We start from the raw sequence: 12,498 nt of genomic DNA, 5'->3' as shown, positions 1-12,498 counted from the left end.
AACAAAAGCCTATCACTTTTTTGTCAGTGTGAGATACACAAAGTGCAACACTAGATGCCAGTAGAAGCTATAAGTCATCTCTTGGCTTTTTTTATATATTTTATAATGTATAAGTGAATTAAATGAAGACTGACCTAAACCATTACTTTTTGCAAAAATTCATAAAAATTAAAGAAACGTCACTGATTTTAAAAGTGATATCTATTGGATATATGCGGTAATTCTAATGTGTCCATTATTGTTAGTTCCCTGTGAGATTTTTACCTTTTTACTTTTAAATAAATTCATATACATGCGCTCTATATTTTCAGCTTAGCTTTTAGCTGCCTTGGAAATAATGACTGATCACTGCAAATATAACTTTTGTGAAGCAACTTCAGAAATAAAACAGATGAAAGCAGAATTTTTTTTTCCTTTTCTGGTTGCTGTGTATCTCTAAAGAAGAATGCTGCGAACATCCCATGTTGACTTTAAAAATTAAGATATTATGAATAAAAGTTTAATTGCTGTTTGCATACATTACTCTGGAGATATCTTATTGTCTTATTCTGCAGACTTGGGTTCCAGCACTAAAGCGTATACAGCGTATTGCAGAGAAAATATATGTGCAATGATAGGGTTAGCTGACTTATATTACATATATGATGTGAGAGATGATGAATTTCAACCATGGAGATTGGATAATTTGATGGCTTAGTTCACTTAAAGACAGCTCTTCAGCTCATGATAGACTTAATAGTTTTTCTCTGCTCAACAGGGAGTCAGACTAACAGTGAACATTAAACATGTAAAGGCAGATTAATCTATTTAGTCCTATAATAAGCCAACTGCTTGCTCTGTTACCTTTGTATATAGTGTTTTTTTATTTCTGCATATATATCTAACTGCATTTTGTTGATGTTTAATGTGGTAAACTGTTGCCCAGTCTCTTAATGTTGCAAATGTTTATATCATGTTTAAAGTAAAGCTTATTCGCTGTGCATTTTGCAAGTGATATTTGATCTGATTGGTACTATTGCCCAAATGGAATTTATTCTGAACTGCATTTGAATTATTTAGCTACTGTATTGTTTCTTCTTTGAATTACATCTGTTTCTGAGTAGCTATTGTGTTTTATGTTTAGCATACTATCCTGCCTAATATCTTCAGACTCTGACACACTAACAGGCTTGTAATTCAGCTATCTGCTGCCTTCTTTTTTACTGGTCTTTTCTTTTCATTCTTTTACCCTTTTTCTAACCTTTCTATGTCTACTGCTTTTTATAATGGATATCCTCTCCTTGTATTATCTAACCTATCACATTCATTTCTATACTGCTCTTACTGTTGTATTAGATAGATTTACAGGAACAAATCTGAAATGTAATTAACTTAAGAGGAAGTTTTTTATTGCAATTCCTTTAAAATTATATTGCTTAAAGCTGTTGAATGTGGTTAAAATATTTTAGAATCATAAAACAGGGCAAACTTATCTGTTGCCGTAGTATCTCTCCTGTTAATATTACTAACTATTTTGATATAATGCTCTATAATTGAGGGTCAGCTGTGGTTAATTGTTATTTGTGACATACTGAGATTGGTATAGCAAAGGTATGTAAATTGATGACCCAGCTAGTTTTCTGACCATCCACCAAGCATATGCTCTGTAGCTTTCTATAAAATGCATAGGTTCATTTTTCAAAAGCTGCAAGACCAATTGTGTCATTATATATTGTTTTATACTAAACATGTATTTTCAGACCATGCTATACATTTTCAGGTCTGTTTTATTGATGTAAGATATGATTGTTGTTAATACGTGTAATTTCTTAGAACATTTTAAAATTTTATCATCTTAAACTTGGAAAACAATGTACAATGCTGTTTCGGTGAATGTGAGATTTAAAGGCAGAGTAGTTTTAATGCTACGTCTGTTTTCATTGTGAGACTGTATTGCTTTGTTTAGCAAATGTGTATCAGTGGTTTGTACTATAAAATTTGAAATAAATGTTTTAAATTAAATCAAAATATCTGTAATCACCGTAGAAGTAAAGAAGAAGACAGTATGCACACTGAAAGTTTTGAACAGTGTTTATGGCAACTGGGGAGAAATCGGCTGAAATCAGGCATCCAGAACAGAAAAAGAGGGTATTCCTTCTGTTCAGCTGACGTCACAGTGATGTCACAAAATGGGAGGGGCATGGTTGGGAGAGGGGTGGGAATGGGTGGAGTTATGAGTGATGTGAGGGGCGTGACCTTAGTCCGGTTTTAGCCACAAAGAAACCTGGCAACCCTAGTGGAATCTGAGATTGCTTTATTTGCAAGCCAGAGGTTGTCTCTGAGTTATCTGCAACACAGAGAGTATAGTAAGTGATTTTTGTCTGTCAACATATGACATGCTGATGACCCCGAATTTTCTTTGTAAGAAACCTTCAAGGTATTTCTTGTTGCAGGTGCCTGGTAAGGTACATACCAAAGGTAGCATTGTACTCCTGTTATTGGCCTGATGAGTTAGGAGTATAGGGGGGTTATAACCTCCCTTGTTCTGGATGCAGTGCCCTAACTTAGGAGGTGGGTGATGTAGAAAGCCTTTCTTACCACTGTGGAAATGTGGTGATCAAAGGAAAGGTTGCAGCAATCTGTGTGCCCAAAGTTCTCACCACTGATTGCATGCTTAGGGTGTTATTAATGTGGTAATCTGCAGGGATGATGCATGTTTTTTGCATTGAGTTGTAGCACATGACTTTGGCACCGGGTGTTTGTCTAATTCCCACCTCTAGGATGTTGACATCATTTGGGACTGCACCCAGTTTGCAATCATCAGCTCACTTCGATAGCCCATAGGCCTTTTGTTTTAGCCTGTACATCCAAGAAGTAGATTTCAAATGATAGGGGGCCCCAGCACAGATCCCTGTGGAACACCACTGTTTATGGGTCTGCTGGTGGAGGTAGTCACCTATTTTGACTGTGTACATTCTATTGGTGAGCCAGTTTGCAACCCACCTGACAATATATGGGTTGATCTCCAGCTGGATGACTTTATCAATGATGCCTGAGTGGGAAATGGTGTCGAAGGCCTATTCCAGGTAGGCCATATGCACGCATTTGCCATTGTCCAGGGCTTTTGGTAACCGTCTCAAATAAGTCCACCAAGTTCAAAAGGCATGATCTCCCATAAATAAAGCCAAACTGGGTCGGGTTGAGCATTTGGAGGTTTCCTATATCTTTTTCAAGTTCCTCGATTATTCTTTGCATAGCATTGCATGATTACCATGCACACTGCCTTCACTGTTCTGTGTAGATGTTAAAGTTTCACCTGTTAATAATAATTGTCAAGAGTTTAATGCAATCATTCCTAGTCAGCACTGAATTCTCCAAGTATGTTACCATTCTTAAACAAGCTTTTCTGACCAGACAGTTGCTGCTGCAGACATTGGATGTACCCTTGTCCACAGCACCTCTGATTTACTACAGGGCCATCATGTTCAAAATTATCCTCCTGAATGGAGAGAAGGTGGTCCTCATCTAGTGTTAATGTGATAATTGTTGGAGGCCACCCACCCACCCATGTACTGGTAGTGGCAATTATATTCTGCCTCACCTTCTAGCATATCCAACCATACCATTTGTCCTCTTCTTGCACTGTGTTAATTTGTGGTTTGCAGTACCAACTGCATTAACGTCCAGGACAAACTTGATCCTAGGCTTTGTTCTCTCAGCTTGTTTGGGCTCCCCTTTAACAGTCAGATGTTTCACATACGTCCTTAAAGGCTGTCATGAGGATATGATTTTCCTTGTGACTGAAGTTGTCCTTTTCTGCTTTGATCCCTTGTTTTACATCATTACTGCATTACTGCATACACAAACAAAGGCCACAGTTGCACATAAAAAAATGTTTGATATAATGAAACTGCTCAGCGCTGACCATGTGTGCCTGCCCATCCACCTATTACAAGAGTTAGGTAACACAAGCCCTATAATTACGTACATGTACAAAATCTCAGTCCTTCCAAGTGAAGTTTTGCTATACTAATGTCTAGTATCAAATATCAGAATAGTAAAGTTATCACGTTTTAACAGATTTGTTCTTCCCCTAACCTTGTCATTTTAACGTATTCATAATAGTTATTTTTCTTTCTTCGGTGTTACTCAAATCTACAAGGATACATATGTTCAGCCAATCGGAAATCCTTACTACTTCAGTACTTCACAATTAAAACATGTGTGCACAATCACTACATGACGCCAAAGTAAATAATTTCTCAGTGATCATTAAATCATTTCCATAGCTGGTATAATGATATTTCACTTAAAAAATGACAGCTTTACACTATTCTCTAAATCCATGATATGCCCAGCATATCAGTAAAATGAACATTTTTTTCAAGGTAACTCGATAATTTTACATCATTTTGAAGTATTTGTTATTAAATTTCAGAATGTATTTTTTTCTTTAAGTAGTTTGTGGTTTCCTAAGTCATTTGCCATCTAACTTGAGTAATCCCAACTTAAACTGGTATTACACTATTTCAGATAAATCCAGGTTCATGTATGCATTTTGTATGCAAACTGGGCTCTCTTACATTTCTCTCTATGAATCACAACACATGAATGTGCATGGCCAGTTATGCATGTGAATCACTGTTGTTGGCTCATGAAAGCAACTGGACAATGGTGGAGTCCACAGTATTCCTCAGCAGTCCGCAGCATGATTCAGGAAAGTGTCGATTAGTCTTGAATATGGTGAAAGCTGAATATATTTAGAAAAAGAAAATGGAGTTACATGTTTGACAGTCTGCACAACCATGAAGTATAATCTCTGCCCCTCTCTATCACCATCTGGCACACCTTATCACTTTCAAACCACTCAACCATTAATAAAACCTGGTAATCACACACAGGAATATGTATTTCTACAACCCACCTCTACACAAAAGCACTGCTGCTGAATAAAAATTCAGGTGTAATGATCCAAAAAAGGTAGTTAACACAACGTCTCACAATTTAAGTAATACAAATGAAAATGATTGCGTACTGATTTTTATCCACCATATATATGAAATGTGAATGTATTCCTTTAAAATATGTCACAAATCAGTTAAACTAAACTTGCCTGTAGCAACAGTGTATTCTCTAATGCCCCTGCTAGTTAACTGCACTTGGTTAAAGTGGTGCCACACCCCAGTGGGCGTGGTTCTAAACGTGTGAACCACAGCCCTGCTCATACTTTCTTCATTCTGGTTCTGGCACTTCAAACAATGGCAACTGTAAAAGAGCAAAGCTGTCTTCCAAGTTGGTCAGACCTGGATAATGGCACACCTTCATAAGAAGTTGTATCTGGATAAGATCCAGGTATGCATATGAGGAAGTGATTCAAAAAAGATTAACAGCTGGCAGGAGATGGGCCATCTGTCATCCCTGATAGATATCACCTGATCCAGCCAACAGTTTCACCACAAGTATGATGACCTAGAGGAGCGTAGACCTGGCTAGGAGGCTGAGTGAGGTATTGCCAGTTCTAGGACCTCCTCAGGATACCCACACTGCATACTTGGATCACTCAAGATACAACCATACACCCTGGCTTTGGTGACTAACTACCCATACATAGATTGTGTAAATTATACATGTACTAGCACACGTGCCCAAAGGTTCTTGGACTTCATCAACTCCAAAGCCCTGGATCATTTGGTTTAAAACCCCCACAAGGGGCCCAAAAATACTGGCTCTGGTGCTCACTAACATGGGTGATTGTTGCACCACCCCATGTGTGCTGCTCTCGCTACTGAGGAGGTCTGATCATAAATCAGTCTCATTAGAAGTAACAATAACATCTGACCCAATTGCATGTTAAATGTCCCCCACTCCTCCTTTATTAGCATACAGTAGTGTATGTTTTTTCTTTATTAGTAACTTTTTCAAATATTTTTTTTAGGGTCAGTAGCAGAAACTGTTCAGTATACCAACACATTTGGAAGACAACAGCAGCAGAATGTCTGTTGAAGATAACATAGTTATGATCATCTCAAGGCAGCTTAAGGAAAGTGGCACCCAGTCCCCAAATTGAATGGTTGGATCTCGCACCCCACAGCATGTTATTAACTCTGCAGGAAGTAACAGTGCATCACAAAGTCAAACACATGCTAGTATTACACACATACTTGAAATGGAGGAGGACCCGAGCACCACAGTATCGGTATATCCAAACCCAGACAAACACTTTCTGGATGACGGCAGATATTCAAAAGGTAACCGTTTCCACAGTGACACCTTTACAAAGGGGAGCTAGGAGCAAGAATTTTAGAGCTACCACAGGAAACGTGTAAAGAAGTTGTTGCCCAGAAGCAAATGTGCAGCGACATTGTTGGGGCTCAGATCACTGCCACACAGTCTACTGGAAATTGTCAAGAGTGCTCCAAACTTTACATGAGGATTTCCAGCACTAATTGGAAATGCACAGAGTTGGGATAAGGCCATAATCATACTACAGTATAGTCTGGTTGCACATCAAGGATTGGTAGTCACCTCTATTTTATACACTAGTTAGGACTGACTCCAGCAGGAGTCCATCCTGGAAGGTGAAAAGGAATAGCTACTGTCCAGACACATGGAGGAAGGTCACTGGAGACTACAAATGATTGTCATGTAAGAACTGTAATTAGTCAGGGGAACAAGCACAATAGATTCCATACAGGCCACTTCAGCATTAAATCTATACCTAGCATAATCTCTGTTGAGGTTATAGTCATGATCCTACTGCACTGTTATATCAGTGTCTGCAGGATCACCTACATCGAGTAGATCATGACATCAAACAGACTCACCATCCAGCTCTCATAGGTTCATAGCTTAGTACTAAGCTAACTGCCCTTGTGGGCCATTTTAAGCCTAGTCAATTAACCCATGTGAGAATCAGACCCTGTACCTTGTGTCTGCAAGGCAAACATCTTGACAATTATGCCAACCTCCCTCTGACAGACCTTTTTCAAAATTATTTCCACTATCATCTAGCCTATCTTTAGGAGATATGTGATGCAGCTGACCTTTAATCTACAGTGATACAAGTGTGGCATTAAGTTACTTATAATTTCACCTTTGCAAACAAATGTCATTGTTTATCTCAAAGGGGAATAAGTTATTAAAAAAAAGGTGGGGGTGCTTGGGATGCTTTTAAACTACATGCAATTCATTGTTGTAATGGTATTCAAAAACTTGTGATCCTGTGGGAAAAAAATTGTTATAACATATGATTGCTGTCATTAACACCAATGCTGTATACATTACCTTTCTTACAGCTGGCAGTTGCCTACAATTTAAAAGTATATTTCCAAACAAAGTTTTTATGGAAATATAGCACTGAGAAAATTATGAATTAAAATGAGTGTCCTACCATGCAAAGAAAGACTGCTGCCACTCCACTTCACCCTCGCCACTGCACAGATATCTTTTGCCTATGAAGTTACAAATTATTGAGTATAATAAAATAAAATAACATGATGTGCAACACCTTAACAGGCAACACATTTTAAACTGAGAAAACATTGTATAATATAAAAAAAAGATAAATTTTCATTCAAATGCAAGGTAGGGACTTCTGTTAAATGCTGAAATAATATTTTTTACTAATTGCATCACTTAGGCATTCAGCACATGCATACATAGGCACACCAGCTTGCTAAAATGTATTCTGTAAAACTGTTACAAATGTGATTACTTATATGATGACTTATTACATCACTGAACAGGAGTCAGTGAGCACTCAAGCATGACTTTTGCAAACAATATGAGTAGCTGTTCTGAAATAAAACAAATTTAATTTAAAGATGAAAAGAAATGTCAAATGAATGGTGACAGCAGGCCATGCACCACACAGGATAGCCCACAGATATTGCTGCATGCATTGATTTTATATGTGATTACATATCTGTTATACTTTGTCTTTTAAAAGAAAGAAAACCCTAACCTTAATATCATGGCCTGTAGTTCTAGACTAGACTAGACACTACCTCTTCATCTGCACAGCCATATGCCATGTATGAGCTTGCCACATGCAGTTACTACTGCTGCCAGCTAATCTTTATTAGTCATAGGGGGAGTGGAACTGGGAGCTGCAGTGACTACATAGGTCACTTCACCAGCATGGTACAGGATCGTGTTGTGCAGAATTCAACATGTAGTAAACATTCTGCATGCAGTTGCAAGATCCTACCGAAGGGCAGCCCAAATTCATTCAGACACATAAAATGACTATTCAGCAGGCAAAAGACATTGTTGATGGCAGTGCAGCTCTGGGGCAGGGGTGTGTTGCGTCTTCTGCAGCTCCATCCGGGCTTCTCATTATTGTAATGAGTAGTGACTCCAGTGGATATTCAGCATCACTTGAAAGACAAAAAAAAGGGTAGGGGGCAAAGGGAAAGTAGTTTAGTATTTAGCAGTACATTTTACAATGAATGACTGCTTTATATACAATAAAAAATATTTCCACTTGCCAATAAGATGCAGGAAGAGCTAGTAATGTTGTGCTAGTTTACCAGATATAGGAGTCTTGTGCACTCAGGATGCTGGGCAGAGAAACTGGTGATGTACCCCCCCTACTTCTGTCATTACCTGGAAATTGATGGAACAGTACCCTTACTATTGTGATACCATGTGCCCCTTGAACAATAGGGGCTTTAATTTCAACATAGGTGCATTCTATGGCACTAATTATCTCCAGGAGATATCCAGTGTGTTCCCAAGCTTTCCTCCAATACATTTATGCAAGGCCATACATACCAAGATCCCTTTCCACTCTGAACCTATTAAGTATCTCTTGGTTATCAAAGTTGGTTACCCTTGTTTATATATCCACCTTCTTGGCTATTGACTGCTGCTGGGTACAAGCAGTTTTGGCTCAACTAAGACCAGCAGCTTATACTCTGCTATAGCAAGGCTAGTGGCAAGTAACAGCATTTTTATAGATTATAAAGTTGATAGGATTGGCGAAACTCACCTTTATATAACATATCTGACTGAACAGATAAGTGGAAAAAATTCACTATGAATTGCATATAGGCAAGAGAACCTTTCATTAGCATATGCTTTCCTCCTTTACATCTCATTATGCATTCATTTGCTTAGGCTTTCTTGCGACCATCAACACATTAGCATATGTGGCATCTATGAATTGCAGCTTAGCTGCACTTACTGACTGTGCCGATAGCCATAACATGTTTGTGAAATGACTAGGAATACCACCCCTTGTCTTATTTATGCAAGACCAGTAAGTATCAGATGATCTGACAATTATTCAAATGCCAGCTAACATCAAACTTCGGAAGTACACTCCAGAAAAATTAGATGGGATTTTCCACTTATTGATGTTTGATTTTAGTCTAGAGTATACCGTCTGCTCAAATTTACACACCAAATTGTTTTTTATGTTTGCTGACATTTGTGCCTCGTACTTCTCTGAAGTACTCAAAGTCTTAAAGATGTAATATGGTTTTGTCTAGGTAATTATGATCTTCAAGATTAGGTTGTGTCTTTTCATTGCCAAACCTTAGGTCTCAGCTGCAGTTTCAGGTAAATTACTCCTTGTGGAGGCCAACATTTGCTTGTTCTAATAATCATGTTGTAAATTTAATATCCAGACAGTTATAATAGACTTCACGTCTAGTGGGAGCCAGAAACCTACCTCCCAGGTATGTTTGGATAGAATCAGTACCAGAAAAATATTGGATCAAGATTTGTTGCACTGTCTAAATGTCATACTGCACCTGACGAATGAGTCAGTCTCCGATCAACTAAGGACATGAAGCAACCTTGGCTTTCTGTAATGTCTGCAGATTACTTGTTTTATTGTTCCTGTTTTTGGCCATTTCACAGGTGCTGGTTGCTTCCTGTAGCCAAGGAAAACAATATGCAAAATTGCTCTTGAATGGTGTCAGAGTTCTGAGAGACAGGATAGATACCCTGCTGTGCTTCGGCATGTTTGACTTGTGGCCAAAGACATTTCAGACTAATATGCAGTTTGTATTAAGCATGCCCATTTCTTTAACATTGATTTTCTTCATTTTAACCATGGTTTAAACATATGCAGAAAACCATTTTTTGTGCCAAAGCACATTTTGGTATTCTTGTTGTATCCATGATGGGGTTTTTTTGTAATATTTATCAAAAGCAGCAAAAAATGTTTCCCCATTAAAAAAAAAAAAAAAAAGCATAGCCTAACAATTCTGAGCAGCTGTTATACAATGCAAAACAAATCTAGAATTGTTTAAATAATTGGTCACAACTACTGCAGCTAAATGCCATAGTTCTGAGGTTTAAAATAGAAACCTGTAAATTATCTATATATTACATTACTGGGATTGTTTCCCACTTTTCAGTGAGTAACTTAGAAAAGCACAGTTGTGTTAGTACACTCCCAGTAAAAATAAATATTTGAATAATAGGATGTTTGCTGCAAAAGTTAAATAAAAATTGGATTAACCTTGCATATCTGACCCTGGCAATATTTGTTGTAGTTTTTAGATGTCCCTTAGCGCATTGTGCTACGGTCTTGTGTAGTGGTCACTAAAGCCCCCATGTAAAAGAGTACATTTTTGTAGCCCACCCTTCTGTTTTTCATACTGCCTAACGTGATGGCAAACAAATGTTATTGGAGAACTAGTAAATGGGCCTTGATAGCCTGAATGACAGGAAGCCAAGCACACCAAGAAAAACAGTAATAGTGCATGTCAGAAAAAAATGTATCAAACTCTGACTACCTAAAGTGAGGTGATGAATAACCCAGCACACAGTATTGGTGATAATTATTTAACATGTAGTTTTATTTATAAAAATTCAATAAGTTTACATGTTGAACAAAATAAGTACAGTGTAAGAGCAGTCCTTCCCAATCTGTTGAAGGGAGGCATCTTATTTTATAGCAATAAATCTGTGTTTTTTACTTCCAATATTGTAGTAAGTGTGCTTAAACCGCTGTACTAAATTCAGAAAATTCAGAGCAAAAAAAAAAAAAAAAAAGAGAATTCCAAACAGTGCATGGTCTGTAAGACCTGCTGCAGGACATCTGAAACAAATTGTTCTCCACATCTAGACTGAACATTAACTAATGTCTCAAAACCTGTTGAATGATCTCCAGGTAATAGCTTTACAGATGGTTTTATGAGTAAACATTTCAAAGGAAGGCTGGAATGGTAGCTGCTGAACTTTTGGACCCCTAGCTTAATCAGACAATGTTTTTCTGAATGTATCTTTAAAAAAAAAAAAAAAAAGTGACATTTTTAAACAACCAGTTGGAGAAGACCCAGTTTACCCTTCATAAATAACATTACGACTGCCGATCAGACTATGTCCATCTTGTACATCTTTCACATTGTACTTGAATTGTTCATTTATTTACATTATCTAGTGCTCCTTCTCCTTATTTTCTTCCTCAGATTGTGGTGATGTACTTGAGTTGACTCTCTATATAGTAATTAGCATTCTATTGTCTTGGTTCTTCTATCTGTGAAGGTAAACCTATGATAGGCCAGATACCACTCGGCCATAATGGACAGAGATGATTTTAACACCCCCTTCCTTTATGGAAATGTATGTAAATCTTTAAATTAAAACCTGCATTTCTGAAATCTTAATATTGTATAAGGCAAGAGTTTTCCAAGAGAGATACTTGAAGTCTGCTGAAATGTTGAGCTCGGTCTGGATCAAAAAGTCCCAGGAGTACATCTATGAGGCCTCCGATCACAGGCTTGTCCTCTTAAATGTAAGAAATGTGTGTTAAATGTTGAACTTCAAAAATTTAGCCACAGTGCACTCTGCTGGAAGAACGCTGATAAGTCAAGCATTGTATGACTGTTTGATCTCAAAGCTCGGAGACTTAATGTCTGGACTGAGGAATTACTTCTATTGTTTTGAGACCAGAGATAATTGCTAGATTTTATATATATAATATATATATATATATATATATATATATATATATATATATATATATATATATATATATATATATATATATATATATATATTATGTGTGTGTGTGTGTATATGTGTGTGTGTATATGTGTATATGTATATATGTATATATATGTGTGTATGTATGTATATATATATATATATATATATATATATATATATATATATATATTGGTGTCTCTTATTGCTGTGGTTTCCTGGTCAGGTGCAAGATCAAAGCAATGTTAAAACTGAGTTTCTGTTAACACGGGAACCAGAGAAGAATGATGTAATCTAAAATGAGTCAGCAGTGATGTATTATCAATTTTAGATTCACTCAGAGGGGAGAATGAGAGCATTTTGGATTTTGTCTGAAGCTCACAACAACTCACCAGTACTTTGCTTGTAAGTAGGATATTTATTTAGAACCGTGACTTCTGTTGGGAATAGATAGAAAATAGTAAGTTTAGTCTAGCTCTTTTCTATATTTGTTAGACTATTCTACAGTATTATTTTAAGCATTTTCCTGTGATGTCTGAACTCTTGACTAGCACTGTGTTGAATTGAGGAAATTTG

Source organism: Protopterus annectens, chromosome 13.part0 (assembly GCF_019279795.1).
Source record: "Protopterus annectens isolate FY-2018-M chromosome 13.part0, PAN1.0, whole genome shotgun sequence".
In the NCBI taxonomy this organism is placed as follows: domain Eukaryota; kingdom Metazoa; phylum Chordata; order Ceratodontiformes; family Protopteridae; genus Protopterus; species Protopterus annectens.
This window is presented reverse-complemented; position numbering follows the sequence as displayed.